Genomic DNA, 23,042 nt, shown 5'->3' with positions numbered 1-23,042 from the left:
CACTGCCTCAGGTACAAAGTAAGGACCTGTACATATGTAAAACCACTTTGAATGTAACCATAGACGGTACAGTAGGCGCAAGCACCCCTGACACCGAAGCAGACTACATTAAGTAAATAAGTACATAAGCATCGCCATGCTGGGACAGACCAAGGGTCCATCGAGCCCAGCACCCTGTCTCCGACAGCGGCCAAAAGAACAATTTGTCCCGCCCATCCCAGAACTAGGGAAGTCGTCCCATCTCCTGTATCATCTCTGTTGCCCTTCTTTGCACCTTTTCTAATTCCACTATATCTTTTTTGAGGTGCAGCGACCAGAATTGCACACAATACTCGAGGTGCGGTCGCACCATAGAGCAATACAATGGCAGAATAATATCCTCATTTTTGTTTTCCATCCCTTTCCTAATAATGCCCAACATTCTATTTGATTTCCTAGCCACAGCAGTACATTGAGCAGAAGGTTTCAATGTATCATCAACGATGACACCTAGATCCCTTTCTTGGTCCGTGACTCCTAACGCTGAACTCTGCATGAGGTAATTATAGTTTGGGTTCCTCTTTCCCACATGCATCACTTTGCACTTGTTCACATTAAACGTCATCTGCCATTTAGACGCCCAGTCTCATAAGGTCCTCTTGTAATTTTTCAATCTTCCCGCGATTTGACAACTTTGAATATGTTAAAAAGCAGAGGTCCCAGCACAGATCCCTGAGGGACCCCACTAACTACCCTTCTCCATTGCGAATATTGACCTTTTAACCCTACTCTGTTTCCTATCTTTCAACCAGTTTTTAATCTGCATTAAGACACTACCTCCGATCCCATGTCCCTCTAATTTCCTCTGTAGTCTTTCATGAGGGACTTTATCAAACACCTTCTGAAAATCTAGATACAAATTATCAACCGGCTCACCTTTGTCCGTTTGTTTACCCCTTCAAAGAAATGCAGCAGATTGGTGAAGCAAGACTTCCCTTCACTAAATCCATGTTGACTTTGTCCCATTAGTCAATGCTTTTGAATGTGCTCTGTAATGTTATTCTTAATAATAGTCTCTACCATTTTGCCCGGCACCAACGTCAGACTCACTGGTCTATAATTTCCCGGATCTCCTCTGGAACCTTTTTTAAATATCGGCGTTACATTGGCCACCCTCCAATCTTCCGGTACCACGCTCGACTTTCAGGATACATTACAAATCAATAACAGTAGCTCTGCCAGTAGTTCTATCAGTACCCTGGGATGAATACCATCCGGTCCAGGAGATTTGCTACTCTTCAGTTTGCAGAACTGCTCCATTACGTCTTCCAGGTTTACGGATATTTCATTAAGTTTTTCCGACTCATCAGCCTCGAACACCCTGTCCAGCACCGGTATCCCTCCCAAATCTTCCTCAGTGAAGACCGAGGCAAAGAACTCATTTAATTTTTCTACTATTTCTTTGTCTTCCTTTTACACCCTGGTCATCCAGCAGGCCAACCGATTCTTTTGCCGGCTTCCTGCTTTTAATGTATCTAAAAAAAATTTTACTATTGGTTTTCAACTCTAATGCTTTCTTTCAAAATCCTGCTTTGCCTTTCTTATCAGCGCTTCACATCTGACTTCACATTCCTTATGCCACTTCTTATTTTTTTCATTCGGTTCCTTCTTCCATTTTCTGAAGGATTCCTTTTAAGCCCCAATAGCCTCCTTTACCTCATTTTTTAACCATGCCGGCTGTCGTTTAGTTTTCAGTCCTCCTTTTCTGATACGTGGAGTATGTTTGGCCTGGGCCTCCAGGATGGTGTTTTTGAACAGCATCCACGCCTGTTGTAGGTTTCTAACCCTTTTAGTCGCTCCTCTAGCTTCCTTTTTTAAAGTTAAAGTTAAACGCTAACATATTTGACTTCCTACGTTTACCTTTTTGAAAGCAAATTTCAAAAGCGATCATGTTATGATCACTGTTGTCAAGCAGCCCCCAGACCGTTACCTCCTGTACCAGATCATGCACTCCACAAATTACTAAGTGTCCTTTAAAAAGAGGAGTTGCCGATTATACTGAGGTCTTTTTTCTCCACGATTTTTCATGTTTGAGAGTCCATATTCACCTTTGAACACTAACAAATTGTAGAATTTTTGAATTTAGTGATAATTAAAATCACCCATTATTATTACGTTGCCTACTTTATTAGAGTCACTAATTTCCTTTAACATGACTGTGTCCGTCTGCTCATCCTGGTTGGGCGGACGGTAGTACACCCCTATCACCATCCTTTTCCCCTTAACACTTGATTCCAAGCGGTCTTTTGTTTCCTGTAGAATTTTCAATCTATTTGATTCAAGGCTCTCGTTAATATACAGTGCTACTTCTTCCCCAATCCGGTCCACCCTATCACTATGATATAATTTGTACCCCAGTATGTGACAGTGTCCCACTGGTTATCCTCCTTCCACCAGGTCTCAGAGATGCCTATTATGTCCAATTCTTCTTTCAGTGCAATATAGTCCAATTCTCCCATCTTATGTCTTAGGCTCCTAGCATTTGCATATAGACACTTCAAGCTAAGCTTGTTATTCCTTATTACAGCATGTTGATTACTTGACAGTACTAATTTGCAATCTTTTGACCAGTTTTTGTTAATTTTATTTATGGACATTGAATCCACTACAGTCTCTTTTTCATACTTACTATCAATAAACCCTGTCTTCTCTGTTTGGGCGATATCTCTGCAAGATACCTTATTCCAAACCATACGCTTTTGTGCGACTGTCGGCCTTCCCCCCATTCCTAGTTTAAAAGCTGCTCTATCTCTTTTTTAAATGTTGATGCCAGCAGCCCGTTCCCATCCCGGTTAAGGTGGAGCCCATCCTTTCGGAATAGGTTCCCCCTTCCCCAGAACGTTGCCCAGTTCCTGACAAATCTAAAACCCTCCTCCTTGCATCATTGTCTCATCCACGTATTAAGTCTCCAGAGCTCTGCCTGTCTCTTGGGCCCTGCGCGTGGAACGGGAAGTATTTCAGAAAATGCCACCCTAGAGGATCTGGATTTGAGCTTTCTTCCTAAAAGTCTAAATTTGGCTTCCAGAACCTCTCTCCCACATTTTCCTACGTCATTGGTACCCACATGTACCAAGACAGCCCGCTCCTCCCCAGCACTAAAATCCCATCTAGGTGACGCGTGAGGTCTGCCACCTTCGCACCAGGCAGGAAAGTCACCAGGGGATGCTCCCATCCACCAGCCACCCAGCTATCTATATGTCTAATGATTGAATCACCAACCACAACAGCTGTCGTATCCTTTCCTTCCCGGGCAGTACCTGGAGACATATCCCTGGTGGAGGAGGTTAGTCCATTCCCAGGTGTGCAGGTCCTGGCTACAGGAGTACTTCCTAGTTCACCTTCTGGGAGACCTCCCTCCTCCAAGGCAACACAGAGGCTACCTGACTGGAGGTGGGACCTCTCTACAACATCCCTGTAGGTCTCGTCTTTGTATTACTCTATCTCCCTCATCTCTACCAAATCTGCTACTCCAGCCTCGAGAGAACGAACACGCTCTCTGAGGTCTAGCAGCTCTTTGCAACGGACACATGCATATCACATTTCACCAACCTGGGAGATACTCATACATGTAGCACCCCACTCGCTGCTGGTCTGCTGACTCAATTTTCTTGTTTTCAAGTTTTTCAACCTTGTAAGAGTTGCTGCAGTATTAAGAATATTAGTCTGATATAAGGAGTCTTTTTGTTTATATATGGCATTGTATGATCCTTGTAATGTTTCCTCCTTGAATGGTAATGTAAGAGCACTCCTAGCTTATTACCCTAATTACACTTCTTGCTATAAATGTAGAGTTGTCCCAGGGGTGGGAAGACTAAAATAGATCCTGCAGTACCTGCTATAGAGCCTGTTAATCACATTACTTCACTCGGTAGAAAACACAGTTCCAGGGAGCACTTTTAAGACAACTTCAGCACACAGAATAGGAAATCACCTGCACAGAAATTCAACACAGTTTAAGAAGAAACCAACTATAGATTAGACTGGCACAGCAATCCTTCCAGAAGCTCTGGAAGCAGGACCTGGATGCGCTCGTCGAAAACCGCCATCGGAGAAGGCTGTGGGGGTCGGTGAAACAACCAGTGGCAGAATCTGTCAAGGTTCAGGAACAGGTACCGGGCTGCCAGGAGACCGATGCATCGGCACCTCCTGTATAGAGGGGGAGCGGTCCCTTTCAGCGCCGACGCTTCTCAGGTACCAAGTCCCTCGACGCCCCGGAGCTCCCGGCACCGTGTGTCGAAGGAGATAGATGACAGTGCTTCTTCACCTTTGCTCGACGCCTGTCATCGAGACTCCTCAGTATAGGTGAGGACGAAATGGAATCCTCATGTCTCCTTGAGGCCGGGTCTGATGAAGGTCAGTCCCGGGGGGCCTGCATAACAGGAGGCCTCGAGACAGGTGGAGACCCACTCGACGCCTCACTGCTCCCAGCGCGAGCTGGTCTCTCAGCAGCCATTAACTCTCCTCCCGACGACGATGCCTCCCTCGATGTCGACGCCACCGACCTCGGTAACGATGTTGATGTCGAAGGACCGGACTGAGCCCCAAAAGGTTTTTCTTGCTTGGCTTCTCAAGACACTTGAGTCCGTTTCTTCATAAGAAGACACAGACTACAAGCGGCTGTGGTTGGACCCAAGGCACTGGATACACTATAAGTGAGTGTTGGTACCTGAGATGGTCCGGTTGCACCGAGTACAACGTTTGAAGCCGCTGGGTATCTTCGATGACATGGGAGGAAAAATGGCTTTGGTGAAATCAAACTACGCGATTGTGCCAAAAAAGAAAAGGGCACAAAAGGAGAGAAGGCCGGCCATGTCAAAAAAGAAATAAAACTTAAAAATTGCAGAAAAGTAAAACTAACCAAAAAATAAAAGAAAGGAACTCTTTTTTTTTTTTTTTTTTTAAACAAAGTAAATAAAAAATGCGAAAAACTCGCGAAAACGAAGACTCTTTTTCCCAGGCCTAAATGAGGAGCACAAGAGGAACCTGCTGAACCTCATCATGGAAAAAAAGAAACCGAGGAGACGCGCTCGCGCAGCAGGCAAAAAGTCAGTCCGCACATGCGTATTGTGTGCTGCACGCGCGCCAGACGACTCTGGCAAAACCTTTTTATATTTTGCTTTGCAAAATGCCGATTCCCGGGCCGACACAGACGTCAACCCACATGTGAGAACAATCAGCCTGCTTGTCCTCGGACAAAGGTAATTTCATATATTGAAAAATGCATGGCTATGATATCTACATGGATGTATGAAAATCGGCTCAAACTTAATGGTGAGAAAACTAAATTCCTTCTGATTGACAAATCAAGACATTGTATTAAAGCCATCTTCTTTGAAAATGAATGGTCTAACCCAGTAGTTCCCAAACCTGGTCCTAGAGGCACCCCAGCCAGTCAGGTTTTCAGGATACCCACAATAAATATTCATGAGATTTACATGCACTGCCTCCACTGCAAGCAAATCTCATTAATGTACATTGTGGGTATCCTAAAAACCTGACTGGCTGGCGTGCCTCCAGGACCAGGTTTGGGAACCACTGGTCTAACCTATAAATTAGAAAAATCTTTGAAAATGTTAGGAGTTTGGTTAGACCATAACATGTCTTGGGAATCCCAAGTCAATAGTCTTGTGAAAAAAATGTTTTTGGTTGATTAACTTAAGAAGGATTTCAAAATACTTTACACCTTAGAATCATTTCAACTGTTAGTACAAGCATTAATTCTTACAAAGCTTGATTACTGTAATATATCTTGGTTGCACAAAATATTTAATGAGATGGCTCAGAACACCAAAAGTCATCTTATTTGTGGTTTGAGCAAATTTGACAGGTTTCTATATGTTATGAAAGGCTTCATTGGTTGCCGATCAAAGCCAGAGTTTTCTATAAGCTTTGTTGCCTAGTTTATAAGATATTGGTTAAGAACAGCACCAAGTTATATGTTTTCCCTTATTAATGCACCTTCTTCAAAGTATGATACGCGCAATAGCTTAAATATATCTTATCCTTCTTTTAAAGGATTTTGTTTTAAGAAATTTTGCAGTTTTATTTTCTTACCGTATCTCAAATTTGAAATTCCTTACCTTTTTGGTGAAAATCAAATTACTTGACTTTTCGTAAAATGTTGAAGACATTTGTTTAGAAGGTATGTACTTTCTAATTAGACTGTTGTGTAGTTATTGTATTGTAATTTTTTTTTTATTAACATAAGCTCCCAATCTGATTTATTTATTACATTTTTACCCCGCGCTTTCCCACATAATGCAGGCTCAATGCGGCTTACATAGTAAATTGAAATACAAAGAGGCATATTTTCAAAGCACTTTGGGAGGCTAAGTTCCATAGGTTTCTATGGAACTTTGGGAGGCTAAGTGCTTTGAAAATGAGCCCCAAAGTCATATAATAGAAATTTCAAAACATTATAGTTGAGCTTGATAGTGTATGATAAGTTGAGCTTCATAATGTATGATTAGGATAAGAGAGGGTAGACAGAATAGGATAGTATAATTTGGGAGAAAAGGGGTAAGGAGGGATAAAATAAAGGGGAGATGGAGAAGAGAAGGATGGGATGAGTAGAAGGGGAATGGGGAGGTGGGGTAAATAAAACCAATGATGAGGTCGTCGTCTAAGTCAGAACAGAATTGGGAGTGGAGGTTGGTGAGATTAGGTTGGGACATTAGGATAGGCTTGCTTAAAAAGATGAGCTTTCAGCATTTTCTAAAGGGCAAGTAGTCGTTAATTAATCGGATTGGTCTGGGTAGAGCATTCCAAAGCTGGCTGCCCAAAAAGGAGAAACTGGATGCGTAGTAGGTCTTGTATTTAATTCCTCTACAATTGGGAAGGTGTAGGTTGAGATAAGTTCGTGAAGTGTCATAACCAAACTCTGTAAGCCACACTGAGCCTGCAAATAGGTAGGAAAATGTGGGATACAAATGTAATTAATAAATAAATAAATAAATAAATCTGATGGACAGGTTTTTTTCTTTTTATATTGTAATTCAGTCCAAACCTACTTACGGTGTTTGAGGGGATACAACATTAACATAACATATATATGTGTTAAAAAAAAGTACACATATGGAAAGAACAGGTATATTTTACATGGACCATGTGCAGACGGTCCCAGGGCAGAGTATGGATGCAGCGATAAACCAGGAACCATTGAACTGGTATTAATATAATCCTCAAGACATTTCAAAATACCTTCATACCTTGTACATCATAAAATAAAGCCGAGCCAATAAAAGCATCAGCTAAAATCATGCTAACGCTAACCTGAAGATGCCTTAATCCTTTATCATGAGAGAGCAAGACACAGTAAAATCATGTGGTCCTTGCCCTGTGGGTGGCAAGGAGTGAAGACTGCCATTTTCCATAGCTGTGTGAGCTGTGGCAATTCTGTCTTAGTCACAAGCTGGCAACTGTTGATTTGGCACCTTGATTTGAGGAAGAGAATGCAGAGAGAAGATTGAGAAAGATGCTCTGAGCACCTGTATCAGTACTGTATGTGGGGGCCAAGTGTTAGGTTTTAAGTTCCACCCTCCCACATCAATCCTTGTGTTTGATTCAACACCTGGTTTCAGAGCAAATCTTCCTAGAAATGTAGCAGATGATTCCCTGTACTCTCTATGGCCTCTCCACTCTGCAGACACTGCCCAGCCCCACATTCCAGCACTGAACCTTTTTTACCTGAGTCTCTAAGCTCCGAGTGTAAAAGCCAAGGCAGAGGAGCAGGTACCCCAGACCTTCCACATCAATTTTTGTGTTTGACTCCACCTGATGTCAGAGCAAACCTTTCTAGAAATGTAGCAGATAATTCCCTGCACCTTCTCTGCCCTCTCCACTCTGCAGACACTGCCTAGCCCCATAGTCCAGCACTGAACCTTTTTTACCTGATTCTCTAAGTTCAGAATGTAAAAGTCATGACTGAGGAGCAGGTACCCTAGATCTGGTGCCCTGCAGCTTGTTTATCCTCCCTGGAGCTTTTCTGCAGTCAAGGGAAAAGAAGTAACTACTTTGTATGAAAGTTTTTCAGAGCACTGTTTTCTTACCATTAGCTGAAGAAGCTACTGAGCTAGCCAGGTTCAGTACAGGAACAGCACAGACCAGTATGGGAATCACTGGCTTTCACAGGAGACCTGAGCCTTGAAGCAGCCTTCTTCACTCTCAACACACTAAGCAATTCCATTCTGGGAGGGAAGACCGGTTCTCAGAGGAGGGACTGAAGGGCACAGCAAATGTTTTCAGCTCATTCTCAAGATTGTATGTCAGAGACTGTGCCAAAAGCTGCCCCGAGTGACTCACACTCACTTAAGACAAATTGGAACCATCATATTTTAACTTTAAAAATGATCAAACTATAGTGTACTAAACAAGAAATAAACAGTCCCCAAGACCCCCTTTTGTAGCACAGAGCATGCAAGTGTCTTGGGGAGTCTCCAGCCAGTCAGGTTTTCATGACACCTACAATGAATATGCAGGAGAACAATTTGCATGCACTAGAAAGAGAAAACCGTAGGCAGAAAACCATATGGCCTATCTAGTCTGCCCATCCATGCCATCTATTCTCCTTATCACTCCCTTAGAGATCCTATGTACTTGTCCCAAGCTCTCTTGAATTCAGATACTGTTTTCATCTCCACAACTTCCACCAGGAGGCTGTTCCACGAATTCACCACCCTGTCTGTGAAGAAATATTTCCTCAAGTTACTTCCAAGTCTGTTACCCCTCGGTCCAATGCTTCCTTTCAATTGAAAGACACACCTCTTGTGCATTTATGCTACACATAGGCATATTTTCAAAGCACTTTGGGAGGCTAAGTTCCATAGGTTTCTATGGAACTTTGGGAGGCTAAGTGCTTTGAAAATATGCCTCATAGGCACTTAAATGTATCCTCTCCCACCTTTCTTCCGAAGTATACACTTTGAGATCTTTAAGTCTGTCCCCATACACTTTATCACGAAGACCACTGATCACTTTAGTAGCCACCCTTTTGACCGACTCCATCTTATTTGTCTTTTTGAAGGTGTGTCTCCAGAACTGTACAGAATATTCTAAATAAGGTCTCACTGAGTCATATACAGAGCCATGATCACCTCTTTTTTCCTACTGGCCATTCCTCTCCCTATGTATCCAAGCATCCTTCGAGCGTTCGCCGTCACCTTTTCTACCCATTTGGCCACCTTAAGATCATCATATACGATCACATCCAAGTCCCAATCCTTTTTCATGCACAAAAGTTCTTCACCCTCTAAACTGTACCATTCCCTTAGGTTTTGCAGCCTAAATGCATGACCCTGCATTTTTTAGCATTAAATCTAAGCTGCCAAATTCCTGACCATTCCTCTAGCTTCGCTAAGTCCTTCCTCATGTTATCCACACCATTAGGAGTATCTACTCTACTGCAGATTTTGGTTTCATCCGCAAAGAGGCAAACCTTACCAGACAACCCTTCAGCAATATTGCTTACAAAAATGTTTTAAAAAACTGGCCCAAGAACTGAACCTTGCAGCACCCCACTGGTAACATCCCTTTCCTCAGCTACATCTACCACTACCCTCTGTTATCTTCCACTCAACCAGTTCCTAATCCAGTCACTTTAGGGTCCATACCTTGAGCACTCAGATTATTTGTCATTTCTGTGGAATCATGTCAAACGCTTTGCTAAAAATCTAAATACACCACATCTAGTGGTCTCCCTTGATCCAACTCTCTGGTCACCCAAAGAAATTAAATTAGATTTGTCTGACAAAACCTGTCTCTAATGAAACCATGTTGCTTCAGGTCCTGAAATCCACTGGATTCCAAAAACTTTACTATTTTCCGTTTTAAAAGTGTTTCCATTAATTTACTTACCATAGAAATTAGACTTACCGGCCTGTGGTTCTCACCCTCTTCCATACTTTCACTTTTGTGGAGAGGGGACCACATCTGCTCTTCTCCAGTCCTCCGGGACCACTCCCGACTCTAGAGAAGCATTGAAAAGGTCAGCCAGCAGAGCCACTAGAACTTCTCTAAGTACCTTCAGTACCCTCAGATGTATGCCATCCGGCCCCATTGCTTTGTCCACCTTTAGTTTAGTCAGCTCCTTACGAACACAGTCCTCTGAAAATCATTCAGGGACTACCTCCCCTCCATTCCTGTTTGTTAAGTCTTCTGAGGTCCTGCTCCTGGCCCTTCAGCTGTGAATGCAGAACAGAACATCTGTTAATTAATTCCACATCACCTTTATCTGCTTCTACATATTCCCCACCCCATTCACCTTTGAGTCTCACTATTGGGCTCATTTTCGAAAGAGGACGTCCATCTTTTGACACAAATCGGAAGATGGACATCCTTCTCCCAGGGACGTCCAAATCGGTACAATCGAAACCCGATTTTGGACATCCCCAACTGCACTCCGTTGCAGGGATGACCAAAGTTCAAGGGGGGCGTGTTGGAGGCATAGCGAAGGCAGGACTTGAGTGTGCCTAACACTTGGACGTCCTTGACCCATAATCAAAAAAAAAGAAGGATGTCCCTGACGAGCACTTGGATGTTTTCACCTGTTTTTCTTATGACTAAGGCACAAAAAGGTGCCCAAACTGACCAGGTGACCACCAGAGAGAATTGGGGATGACCTCCTACTACTCCCCCAGGGGTCACTAACCCCCCTCCCACCCTCAAAAAAACATCTTTACAAATATTTTGTGCCAGCCTCAGATGTCATACTCAGGTCCGTGACAGCAGTATGCAGGTCCCTGGAGCAGTTTTAGTGGGTGCAGTGTACTTCAGACAGGCACATCCATCCCCATCCCCCACTACCTGTTATGATTCTGAAGGAAACAGTGAGCCCTCCAAAACCCACCACAAACCCACTGTACCCACATCTAGGTGCCCCCCTTCACCCGTAAGGGCTATGGTAATGGTGTACAGTTGTGGGTAGTGGGTTTTGGGGGGCTCAGCACACAAGGTAAGGGAGCTATGTACCTGGGCACAATTTATGAAGTCCATTGCAGTGCCCCCTAGGGTGCCCGGTTGGTGTCCTGGCATTTCAGGGGGACCAGTGCACTACAAATGCTGGCTCCTCCCACGACCAAATGGCTTGTATTTGGTCTTTTCTGAGACGGACGTCTGCGGTTTCGATTATCGCCGAAAATCAGAAACGTCCATGTCTAGGGATGACCAAATCTAAGGATTTGGACGTCCCTGACCGCATTATCAAAATGAAAGATGGACATCTATCTTGTTTTGAAAATACGGGTTTCCCGGCCCTGCATGGGGACATTTTGCGAGGACGTCCTCATCAAAACCCTTTCGATTATGCCACTTTTGCACTTCTTTCTACTAACATATCTAAATGAGTCTTGTTCCCTTATTTTATTGTATTGGCTATTTTTTATTCCATTTACATCTTTGCTTTCTTGACTATACCAGCTTCTCTTAGCTTTTCCAGATATTGTCGCCCGTCTTCCTCTTTCTGTGATCTCTTGTAGTTTCCGTTGTACGCAAATGTAGGTCATATGTATTTATTATAGGTAACCTGAAAACCAGAGTGGTTTGGGAGTCTTCAGGTCAGGTTTGGAAGACCCTGAGGTAATATCATTAAGAGTTCTTTATAAATAGACTCTGGAAAATTTCCAGAAAGCCTTCGTAACACCTTGAAGTTTGCTCCTCGTGTGATAGATGCCTGCATGAGAGATTAGGTGTCATGCACAAAGCACATCTATTAATGCACACCCATGGCTGCTTCCAGCAAGATTCTTGCAACACTCCATGAAAATTTGGGAAGGCCCTACTCCCTTCTCAGTGGAAGACTCCCAATGATAGCTAGGCTACAAATTATACAGTACTGGCTATTAAACAGAAAGTCATCCTAATAATACCTTGTCAACACTGAACACATGAGCATTAATTCTGCAAAAGCCCTGAGCTGTGGAAACAGCTCAATATCTGAATTTATGTGGTTGGGAGTGATTATTATCACAATGGGGAAAAGATATTTGGGTCAGCTCAAAGGCTATCCAACTGTGTTTAGGCATAATATTTAGCTCACCAAATTTGCAGAAGAGTAATTATAAAAGAAAGTAGCACACTCTGAAAGGGCAGGGAAACATATTAGCACACCTGGAACAATCAATCAGTCATCAGTCTTAACTGAAAATGAGGAAGCCTCGTCTTCATTTATTCCTCCTACTGTGCATCCTTTCTTCTCTCCTTTTGCTCATAACTCTCTCAAAGCGTCTTTGTTTCACTCATGGTAACGCTCCTGTCTTGCATCATCATCTCTTTCCTATTCATAATTTCTCTACTCAATCTTTCTTCTTTAGCTTATCTTGTGTTTTCTGACTGACAGAAAAGAACATGTCCTGAGAATAAAGGAGCATATGAAATACACAGATGTATCAGGACCTGCAAATGGACAAAGTTCCTTTGTGAAAAATAAAACCAGTTGGTTTTGCACAGCCACTCAAGGGCTGAGACTGCACTCTTTTCAGGGAGAAAGGTGGATGTGGAACCTAAGTAGCTTCCTGGGGTTCAACTACTGAAAATCTTTGTCTGCATTTCATGCTTCCCTGGGTTCCTTTGGATAAGGGCAGGATGGGAGTCAGACAGTAATTTCTTTTTTTAATTTTTTTAAATTAATTATTACCAAAGAGTAAACAGAACAAACCATCATCAAAAACAGACTGTCAAATGATTTTAATAATAGCAGAAGTATAAGATATTCCATTAATAATCCCACCTTCACACAGAGCTGTAATTAACTAGCAAGAGGAATCCATCTACTATAATAAAACTCACCCTCAACGTTTTGAGGACACTGACGTCAGTGAAGCCAAGCCACTGACTTCAGTTCCTTCAGGTTCGTGGTGGTGAAGCCACCGGGCCCCGCCCTCGCATCAAACGTCATGACATCGAGGGCGGAGCAAACGTTGAGGGTGAGTTTTATTACTGTACCTGTGCTCCGCCCTCACGTCAAAACGTGATGACGTTGAGGGCGGCCCAGGAAAATCGCCACCCACACAGAGCTACGACAACGCTAACAACAGCGGCGGCGCACGAACCAGCTACAACGGCGACGAGCCACGGGGCGGCCCAGGAAAATCGCCACCGTTCTCCATATGTGAGTCACCCCCCCCCCCCCCAAAAAAAAAAAAAGCTAGCGCCCGTTTCATTGCTCTGAGAAATGGGCCTTCTTTCCTAGTAATTAAATAAGGAACACCACTGGAGGATAAAGCAACGCAATCCAGCACTCACTGAACCACAGAGGCACTAGACCAAGTAGTATAAGTATCCCAAACTCTGTGAAATTTTGCCAGTTGGCCAGTTCGCAATGCTATTAGCTTGGTCATTTGGTAAATATAGTCCAACTTGCAAAGTACTTTGGGCATTGCAGGCATCGTCAGATAATAATTTCTTATTGTAGGCCTAAGACTACCAGCTGCATCACACAAAACCCTCATTCCCCCACCACATACATTAATCTGGTGGCCAAACACCCTACCCCACCATCCATAGGCAGCTGGGCACATAAGACTCCAGACATATTGGGCTGAAGCTGCAAAGTTTCCAAATTCTTTTTGACCCCTCATCTGTGAAACCCACTGGGTGCTACTGTCTTCCATCCCCCCCCCCCCCGACATTGTCTTACCATTTTGTTGCTCACTGAACCTGACGTGAATGTGCAGATGCTTAAGGCCCCACACACCGGCCCAGCACAGACCATTTATGTCAGCTTCAGTGACCAAGAACTATGATCAGGATTACATTTACGAGTTTCCAATTTTATTTCACACTTTTTACACCACACTACAGCGCTACTATCTAAGTGGTTTACATTCTAAAACAAACATTTACAAAGGCAAAGGGAAAGTTTCTGAATAAGACATCACAGCAAGGAAAGCGGGGCAAAACTACAATGTTTAACAGAAGAGCAAGAGGAGCAATATACACAAGGGAACTCTCCTGCCCTGCAGAACTCACACAGGCTAATGCCTTATGTATATGCATTTAAAAAAAAAAAGAAGGATGGGTTTTCAAGTCTATTTTGAATTGTGTTAAGGATGTCTGGAGACGCAAATGAGATGGGCGTGAATTCCACAGGCGTGGGCCTTGTACTGAAAAGACACATTATCCGATATGTTCATGAAGTATTTCTTTATGACTATGGTAAAATTATGTATAATCATACCTGATAATTTTCTTTCCAGTAATCATAGCTGATCAATCCATAGACTGGTGGGTTGTGTCCATCTACCAGCAGGTGGAGATAGAGAGCAAACTTTTGCCTCCCTATATGTGGTCATGTGCTGCCGGAAACTCCTCAGTATGTCGATATCAAAGCTCCATCCGCAGGACTCAGCACTTAGAGAATTACACCCACGAAGGGACACTCTGCCCAGCTCACCACCGCCGAAACGGGGGAGGGGAATTAACCCAGCTCATCCCCACACAAGTGGGGGAGGGGAATCCGTCCAGCTCATCCCCGCGGAGCGGGGGAGGGACACCACACCCGCCGATGCGGGGGGATCTGGCTTATCCTGCAACCGCAACCGCGGGAGGAGCTGACTGACCCTAACACCGCCGAAGCGGGAGGGGTACAAAGCTGCCCTACAGCCGCACGAAGCGGGAGGGAGTGCCGGCAGAATTTAAATCTCAATCCAGCCCCGTAAAACGGAGGGGAGAGGAATGCAGCAGCTCACTGTAACACAAACTCGTCTCAACTCTTGAAGAATCCAAGTGAAGGAAGAACTTGAACATGAAGTCTTTCTGAAGTAACTGAAGACTAAACTTGAACCTGAAATGCAACCAGAATAAAAACAGTACAGATATCTGGGAGGGGCTATGGATTGATCAGCTATGATTAATGGAAAGAAAATTATCAGGTATGATTATACATAATTTTACCTTCCATATCATCAAGCTGATCAATCCATAGACTGGTGGGATGTACCGAAGCAGTACTCACCCAGGGCGGGACATAGAAATCCCTGACCTCAACACTGAAGCTCCAAACCGGGCCTCCGCCCGTGCAGCCACAGTCAACCGGTAATGCTTGGAGAATGTATGAGCCGAAGCCCAAGTTGCCGCCTTGCATATCTCTTCCAAGGAGACGGATCCGGCCTCTGCCATTGAGGCCGCCTGAGCTCTCGTGGAGTGAGCCTTCAGCTGGATAGGCGGCACCTTCCCCGCGGCCACATAAGCCGCTGCAATGGCTTCCTTGACCCATCTTGCCACTGTAGGCTTAGCAGCCTGCAGACCCTTACGAGGACCTGCAAACAGGACAAACAGATGATCCGATTTCCGGAAATCATTGGTCACTTCCAAGTATCTGATGATGACTCGTCTCACATCCAGATATTTAAGAGCAGAGTACTCCTCTGGGTAGTCCTCCCTACGAAAGGAAGGGAGACAGAGCTGCTGATTCACATGGAAGCGAGAAACAATCTTGGGCAGAAAGGAAGGCACTGTGCGAATAGTCACTCCTGCCTCAGTGAACTGCAGAAAAGGCTCTCGACATGAGAGCGCCTGGAGCTCGGAAACTCTTCTGGCTGAAGTGATAGCCACCAAAAAGACTGCTTTCAACGTCAGGTCTTTCAGAGATGCCCTCGACAAGGGTTCAAAAGGCGGCTTCTGCAATGCTCTTAGCACCAGGTTGAGATTCCACGCAGGCACCACTGAGTGCAGAGGAGGGCGCAGGTGATTAACTCCCTTGAGAAAGCGCACCACATCTGGCTGTGAAGCCAGGGAAGCACCCTTCAGGCGGCCCCTGAAGCAAGCCAGAGCCGCTACCTGGACTTTAAGGGAACTGAGCGACAGGCCTTTCTCCAGACCTTCTTGCAGGAACGCCAACACTGAAGAAATTGGAGCAGTGAAGGGAGAAAGAGAGCCTGCTTCACACCACGCTGCAAAGATACGCCAAACCCTGGCGTAAGCAGTAGAAGTAGAGCGCTTCCTCGCTCTCAGCATAGTGGCGATGACCTTGTCTGAGAAGCCCTTCTTCCTCAGACGCTGCCGCTCAATAGCCAGGCCGTAAGACCAAAGGGGGAGGGATCCTCCATCACCACGGGACCCTGATGTAACAGGCCCTGTTCCACTGGCAGTCGCAGAGGATCGTCCACTGAGAGCCTGATCAAGTCCGCATACCAGGGACGCCTGGGCCAATCCGGACCCACCAGGATTACCCTGCCGGGATGCTTTGCCACCCGGTCTAGCACCCTGCCCAACATGGGCCAGGGCGGGAACACATAGAGGAGCTCTTGTGTCGGCCACTGTTGGAGAAGAGCATCTACTCCCAGGGATCGAGGGTCCCGTCCTCTGCTGAAGAAGCGCGGCACTTGGCAATTGGCCGATGACGCCATCAGATCTAGGCTCGGCTGGCCCCAGCGCTTCGTGATGTCCAAGAACGCCTGAGCAGATAGCTGCCACTCTCCGGGCTCCAAGGTATGGCGACTGAGAAAGTCCGCCTTGACATTCATGACTCCGGCAATGTGAGCCGCTGAAAGCTGCTCCAGGTTCGCTTCCGCCCACTGGCAAAGATACATAGCCTCCTTGGCTAGAGGGGCGCTCTTGGTACCTCCCTGGCGGTTGACATAGGCCACAGCCGTGGCATTGTCCGACAGGACCCGTACAGGCTTCCACACCAGTACCGGGATGAACTCCAAAAGCGCCAACCGTATGGCTCTGAGTTCCAGGAGGTTGATAGACCACTTTGCCTCTGCAGGAGACCAGAGCCCCTGCGCTGTCCTTCCCAAGCAGTGGGCTCCCCAGCCCGACAAAGAGGCGTCCGTCGTGACGACAATCCACTCTGGGGTCACCAGAGGCATTCCCGCAGACAATTTGTCTGTCTGCATCCACCAGCTCAGCGCCTTGCGCACTGCTGGGTCCAAGGGAAGTCGCACAGCATAATCCTCCGACATCGGAGTCCAGCGCTGCAGCAAGGAGTGTTGAAGTGGTCTCATATGAGCCCTGGCCCAAGGCACTACTTCCATCGTGGCCGTCATAGAGCCCAACAGCTGCACATAGTCCCAAGCCCGAAGAGGAGAGGCTCCCAGGAACTGGTCCACCTGAGCCTGAAGTTTGACAATCCGATTGTCTGGCAGGAACACTCTGCCCACTTGGGTGTCGAATCGAACTCCCAGGTACTCCAGGGACTGAGTCGGGCGCAGCTGGCTCTTCTCCCAGTTGATGATCCATCCCAGGGAGCTCAAAAGAGCAACTACCCGGTCCACAGCTTTGCCGCACTCTGCATAAGAGGGGGCTCGGATCAACCAGTCGTCCAGATAAGGATGGACTTGTATCCCTTCCTTTCGTAGGAAGGCCGCGATGACCACCATTACTTTGGAAAAGGTCCGCGGAGCAGTAGCCAACCCGAATGGGAGGGCTCTGAACTGGAAGTGTCGTCCCAGGACTGCAAAACGCAGGAAGCGTTGATGAGGAGGCCAGATGGGAATATGCAGGTATGCTTCCTTGATGTCCAAGGAAGCCAAGAACTCTCCTGCCTTCACTGCCGCTATAACAGAGCGGAGAGTCTCCATGCGAAAGTGCCGCACTTTCAAGGCCCGATTGACCCCTTTGAGGTCGAGGATAGGCCGGACAGAACCTCCTTTCTTTGGTACCACAAAGTAAATGGAGTAACGTCCCTTGCCAAGCTGACTTTCTGGCACAGGAACGACCGCGCCCAGGCGGATCAGATTGTCCAAGGTCTGCTGCACTGCCACAGCTTTGACCGGAGACTTGCAGGGAGAGAGTACAAACCCGTCTTTTAAGGGTCGGCAGAACTCTAGCTTGTAGCCGTCTCTGATGACTTCCAGCACCCACGCGTCTGAAGTTATTGTGGTCCACTCGCCCAGAAACAAGGACAGCCGTCCTCCAATCTGCACTGGGGCGTGGACCAAGGCCCCGTCATTGGGTACGAGACCCTGGGGGAGGACCGGAGGAAGCACCTCCGGGACGGCGGTCTCTGCGAAAGGAATGCTGCTTGGGGGAGAAATTCCTCTTGAAGGAAGAGGGGGCAGAAGAACCCGACTTGCCCGGGCGGTACCGACGGGCTTCCTGCAACCGTCCTCTGGAGGTACCGGGACGAGTACTAGCCCGAGCCCTGACCTCTGGTAATTTCTTGCCCTTAGACGTGCCGAGATCGGTCACGATTTTGTCCAGCTCGACCCCAAAGAGCAGCTTGCCTTTAAAAGGCAATCTAGCCAGGCGGGATTTAGAGGCGTGGTCAGCAGACCAATGTTTCAGCCAAAACCACCGCCGCGCAGAGATTGTCTGAGCCATGCCTTTAGCTGAGGCCCTCAAGACATCATACAGCAAGTCTGCCAAATAGGCTAAGCCCGATTCCAGGGCCTGCCAATCAGCCCTCAAGGAATGATCCGAGGGGGAAGCCCGCTGCACCATAGTCAGGCACGCCCTGGCCACATAGGAGCCGCAAACTGAGGCCTGCAAACTTAAAGCAGCCGCCTCAAAGGACGACCTTAAGGCCGCCTCCAATCTTCTGTCTTGGGCGTCCTTTAGGGCCGTGCCACCTTCCACCGGCAACGCCGTTTTCTTAGTCACCGCAGTGATTAAAGAATCCACGGTAGGCCACAGATAGGCCTCACGTTCACTCACAGCCAAAGGATAGAGGCGGGACATAGCCCTAGCCACTTTAAGGCTCGCTTCCGGGACATCCCATTGAGCCGAAATTAAGGTGTGCATGGCATCATGCACGTGGAAGGTTCTAGGCGGGCGCTTCGTCCCCAGCATAATGGCAGAGCCAACAGGGGCTGAGGGAGAGACGTCCTCCGGAGAGGAAATCTTCAAAGTGTCCATGGCCTGTAACAACAGGTTGGGCAAATCCTCTGGGCTAAAAAGCCGCGCTGCAGAGGGGTCATCCGCTCCATCCGAGCGGGGATCCGTCTCCTCCAAGGAATCCGCCAAGGACCGTTGGGAGACCTCAGACACGCTGCCCTCATCTACATCAGAGGAGACAAAGTCCTCCAAGGCCTGGGAATCAACCCGAGGGCGTTTACCTCTGGGAACCTCAACCTCTTTACCAGACAAGGGAGCAGGGGCAGCGTTTTGCATGAGGAAAGCCTGATGCAGCAGCAAAACAAACTCGGGGGAGAAACCCCCCAGACTGTGTACTTCCGCAGCCTGGGCAACAGCCCTAGACGCACCCTCAACCGGCGCTCGCAAGAGCGGGGGAGAGACATGCTGCGCATCCAAAATGGCGTCCGGCGCGACACTCCGCGAAGGAGCCGCGCGGGAAGAACGGCGCTTAACTTTAGCCGCTTTTGTGCAGTCGCCCAAATTAAGGGCGTTCATGGCATTAATGTCTCCAACCTCAAGGGCGGCCCACGAAGAAGCCGTCCGAGCCGCGTGGCCGGCCAAGATGGCGGAGGCGAGGAGCGGGGGATGGGCGTTTATGGCGGGAAAAACCGCCACGCCGGAGGAAGGACCGGGACATTCATCGGTCACGAAACTGTCACCCAACAAGGGCGAATCAGGCTGTAAGACCCCCGCATCCCCTCTAGAAGCGCTCAAGCGATCCGGGGAGCAACCCTTTGTGCCCTCGCCCTCCGTCGCCATATGCCACGAGGAGAAGAATCGGGGAACCCCCTGCCCGCTATAAAAAGGTAAAAATTACCTGCTGTCCGCTCCGAGCTGTAACGAACTGGTGTCCCAGTGAGTAGCTGCAATGAACGTTTAAATAAACGTCGAAATAAACGCCTTTAAGGACGTTTAAAATTTTTTTTTTTTTTTTTTTTTTAACGGAGCCAGCGGGAGGGGGGAGAAAAGGAGGGACCTGGCACCACCAGGTTTGCACTTGCTCAAAAGAGCCCTCAACCCCAGGCACTCAACAAAACCTAAGAATTAGGCTTGGAGGCCTAGCCAGAGCTGCTGCTGTGTGTGACCACCACCTGCTGAGATAGAGAACATACTGGGGAGTTTCCGGCAGCACATGACCACATATAGGGAGGCAAAAGTTTGCTCTCTATCTCCACCTGCTGGTAGATGGACACAACCCACCAGTCTATGGATTGATCAGCTTGATGATATGGAATTATTTATTTATTGCATTTGTATCCCACATTTTCCCACCTCTTTGCGGGTTCAGTGTGGCTTACAATAAGATATGAATAATGGAAATACATTTGTTACAACTTGGTTATGGGTTACATTGTACAAGTTATGCGAGACCATCGAAGTATCGTTAGGAATTTAACAATGGGACATCAACATGGAAACAATGGGGGAGACAGTGGGAAGCTTAAAGGGCAGTATTGAGACACAAAGACATCTGGTGTACATGTTTCTGTGAGTAAGTGTATGAGTGATGTGGAATTACGGGGGATGAGGGTCAGAAGTGGATGTATGAAGCATTAATGAACAGTGAGTGTGGACTCTATGTGTTTTGGCTCTTTCCGTAAATTGTTTCGAACAGATGGGTCTTCAATTGTTTACGGAAGGAAGCTTGTTCATAAATCATTCTTAAGTTGCGCGGCAGTGTATTCCAAAGCTGCGTGCTAGGTGCGTGCTAGGTATATATAGATGATTTTGATTAAGGGATCGAAGTGTGCGAGCAGGGATATAGTGAATTAAATGGCTATTAAGATAAGGGGGTTCTTCTATTTGTATGGTGTACAGCGCTGCATATGCCTTGTAGCGCTATAGAAATGATAAGTAGTAGTAAAGTTTTGAAAAAGAAGAAATTTGTAAATGATCCTTTTTTGAACAGGCAGCCAATGGGCTGTTTTCATAGGAGGCATAATGTGATCAAATTTACCTATCCTGTAATATCAATTGTAAAGCAGTATTTTGAAGTAACTAACTATTTGAAGTCTTTTACTCTAATCTCTTTATAGAGAGAATTACAATAATCTAACTTTGAGATCACAAGAGAGTGGACCAATGTATTGTGAACTGAATGTTCAAGCAATGGTCATATAGATTTAATTTATGTCTAAAGGAAAGAGTGTCATCTATAATAACCCCAAGGATACGTGTAGATGACAGTATAGGAACTTGGTTATAATATAACAGGTGTACATAAAGTTTTTATTCTGTGATTAGTGAAAAGTAATGCCATAGATTTTCAAGGGTTTAGAATCAATCTGTTATTAAGAGCAGCAAAGTCCATAGGGTCAAGGTGGTTGAGAGTATAAAAGTAAGTGAATAAGTAATGCCACACTGGGAAAAGACCAAGGGTCCATCGAGCCCAGCATCCTGTCCACGACAGCAGCCAATCCAGGCCAAGGGCACCTGGCAAGCTTCCCAAACGTACAAACATTCTATACATGTTATTCCCAGAATTGTGGATTTTTCCCAAGTCCATTTAGTAGCGGTTTATGGACTTGTCCTTTAGGAAACCATCTAACCCCCTTTTAAACTCTGCCAAGCTAACTGCCTTCGCCACGTTCTCCAGCAACGAATTCCAGCATATATGAAAGTAGCAAAATCAAGGGATTGGTTTGGAAATAGCCACTGGGTATGAACAATGTATGATCTATCTGATAGATAACACTGAAACCATTTGAGAACTATATTCATTAGACCAATAACATTGAAACCATTTGAGAACTGCATTCATTAAACCAATTTCTTGAATGATCAATAAGGTTGAAAGCAGCAGTAAGGTCTAATGAAAGAAGAACGGATTTTAAATGATCTATATGATATTGAATATTTGTAGTGATACCTAATATTGTTTCTGTATTATGGTATTGACAAAGACCAGTTTGATATGGATGCAAAATATTTGTGGTTGAAACAATCTGAAAATTGGAAATAAAGGAGATTACAATTTTAACTATGAATGTTAAAGTTGGTAATAGGACACTAGTTTTCAACAGAGGCAACACATTTAGATGCAACTTTAATTTTGGGAAAGACCACAGCTATTTTCAAAATTGATGGAATTGTACCTTCTAATAAACTAGACTGTACCATATTATGAATAAAAAGGACAAAAAAGTTACAAGACTCCTCCGAGGGACACCACCTTGCAGTGGTGGAGGGGCTTCTGTGTTTCAATGACTCAGAGGGCTATGCTGAACGGTTACCCATATCAGAGAGGCCTCTGAGGAGAAACCAGACAAAGAGTGTCCCAAACTAGGGAGAATGGAAAGATGACAACCTGAAGCTCGTACGCTCAACGGCCCAGCTGTCCTCTGAAGTTCTGTCTTTGTTTACTTGAAATTTCCACTCTGCAACTGCAGTTACCTTAACTGAGAGGAAGGGGACAATCGGGGGTAAGATGGGCAGAGTTTTGTCCCCTGTGCAGCAAGTGTGGGACCGCTGCGCAACAAGCTGCCCACAGATGACTGGGTTGGTGAATCCTTTGATTAGCGTCGGCGAAAGAGAATCAACGCTCTTGGACCTGGAAACAACCTCATCGCTCCCAAATCATTTAACCACCACGTCCAAAGGAGTGGAGGAGTGAGTTAGGAGTCCATGCTGAAACGGAAGTTGTTTACAGCTGAACCTGAGTCGGCAGTGCCACTCCTAAACCCGTAAGAGCTATCAGCTTGGAGTTTTTGGCTCCCATGGAGGTTACATTGAATATCATCTGGAAGGCGCTCCAGGACTTAACGGTGGTAGTAAATAACTTTGCTTCTGATATACTTGGATAACCTAATCGAACCCTTTGAGAAAGAAAAATTGATACAGCAAATGAAGTTCACAGGAGTAGGAAATGGTTAAGATTTTGAAAATGATAATAGACCAGAAATTTGAACAAAATGAATATTATTACAGATGATTAATATTGAGATTGTTGTTTTCCCAGAGTTCCGGGTATGACTCCTAAAGATTTCCTCAGAAATATTTCCTGAAAATTTTGTTATTTTCCTTTGTAATGATTCCTCTTACTAACATAAATTATTACTTAGTAGTATTATTTCAAAAGGAGTGAAGTCTGTGAAACTGGGATTACCTTAATCAGTGGGAATTGGGATTAGAAACTCAAGTGTTCGCATTGTTAAATAATTTCTGGTTTTAAAAGAGAAAAAAATGAAATTAGGTGTATTATTTCTACTAAT

At 45.8% G+C, this 23,042-nt stretch overlaps 1 protein-coding gene across 9 annotated transcripts in view; it reads right to left on the bottom strand.

Moving 5' to 3' along the window:
• FAM110A (family with sequence similarity 110 member A) overlaps window positions 1–23,042 on the bottom strand; it is a 52,821-nt gene that overhangs the window by 20,696 nt on the left and 9,083 nt on the right. The window contains exons 1-2 of one of the 9 annotated variants that reach the window (XM_030212145.1): window positions 8,088–8,180; window positions 7,312–7,472 (exon numbers count right to left, since the gene is read on the bottom strand). The exons of 4 other annotated variants lie outside the window; for them this stretch is intronic. The gene's annotated coding sequence lies outside the window, so the exon portion shown is untranslated. Of the gene's footprint in view, window positions 1–3,588; window positions 3,647–7,311; window positions 7,473–8,087; window positions 8,181–9,909; window positions 10,009–10,057; window positions 10,081–23,042 lie in introns of those variants that run through there. 4 more of the 9 variants (XM_030212153.1, XM_030212152.1, XM_030212151.1 and 1 more) reach the window with 4 other exon arrangements.

Source organism: Microcaecilia unicolor, chromosome 8 (assembly GCF_901765095.1).
Source record: "Microcaecilia unicolor chromosome 8, aMicUni1.1, whole genome shotgun sequence".
NCBI lineage: Eukaryota > Metazoa > Chordata > Amphibia > Gymnophiona > Siphonopidae > Microcaecilia > Microcaecilia unicolor.
This window is presented reverse-complemented; position numbering and strand designations above follow the sequence as displayed.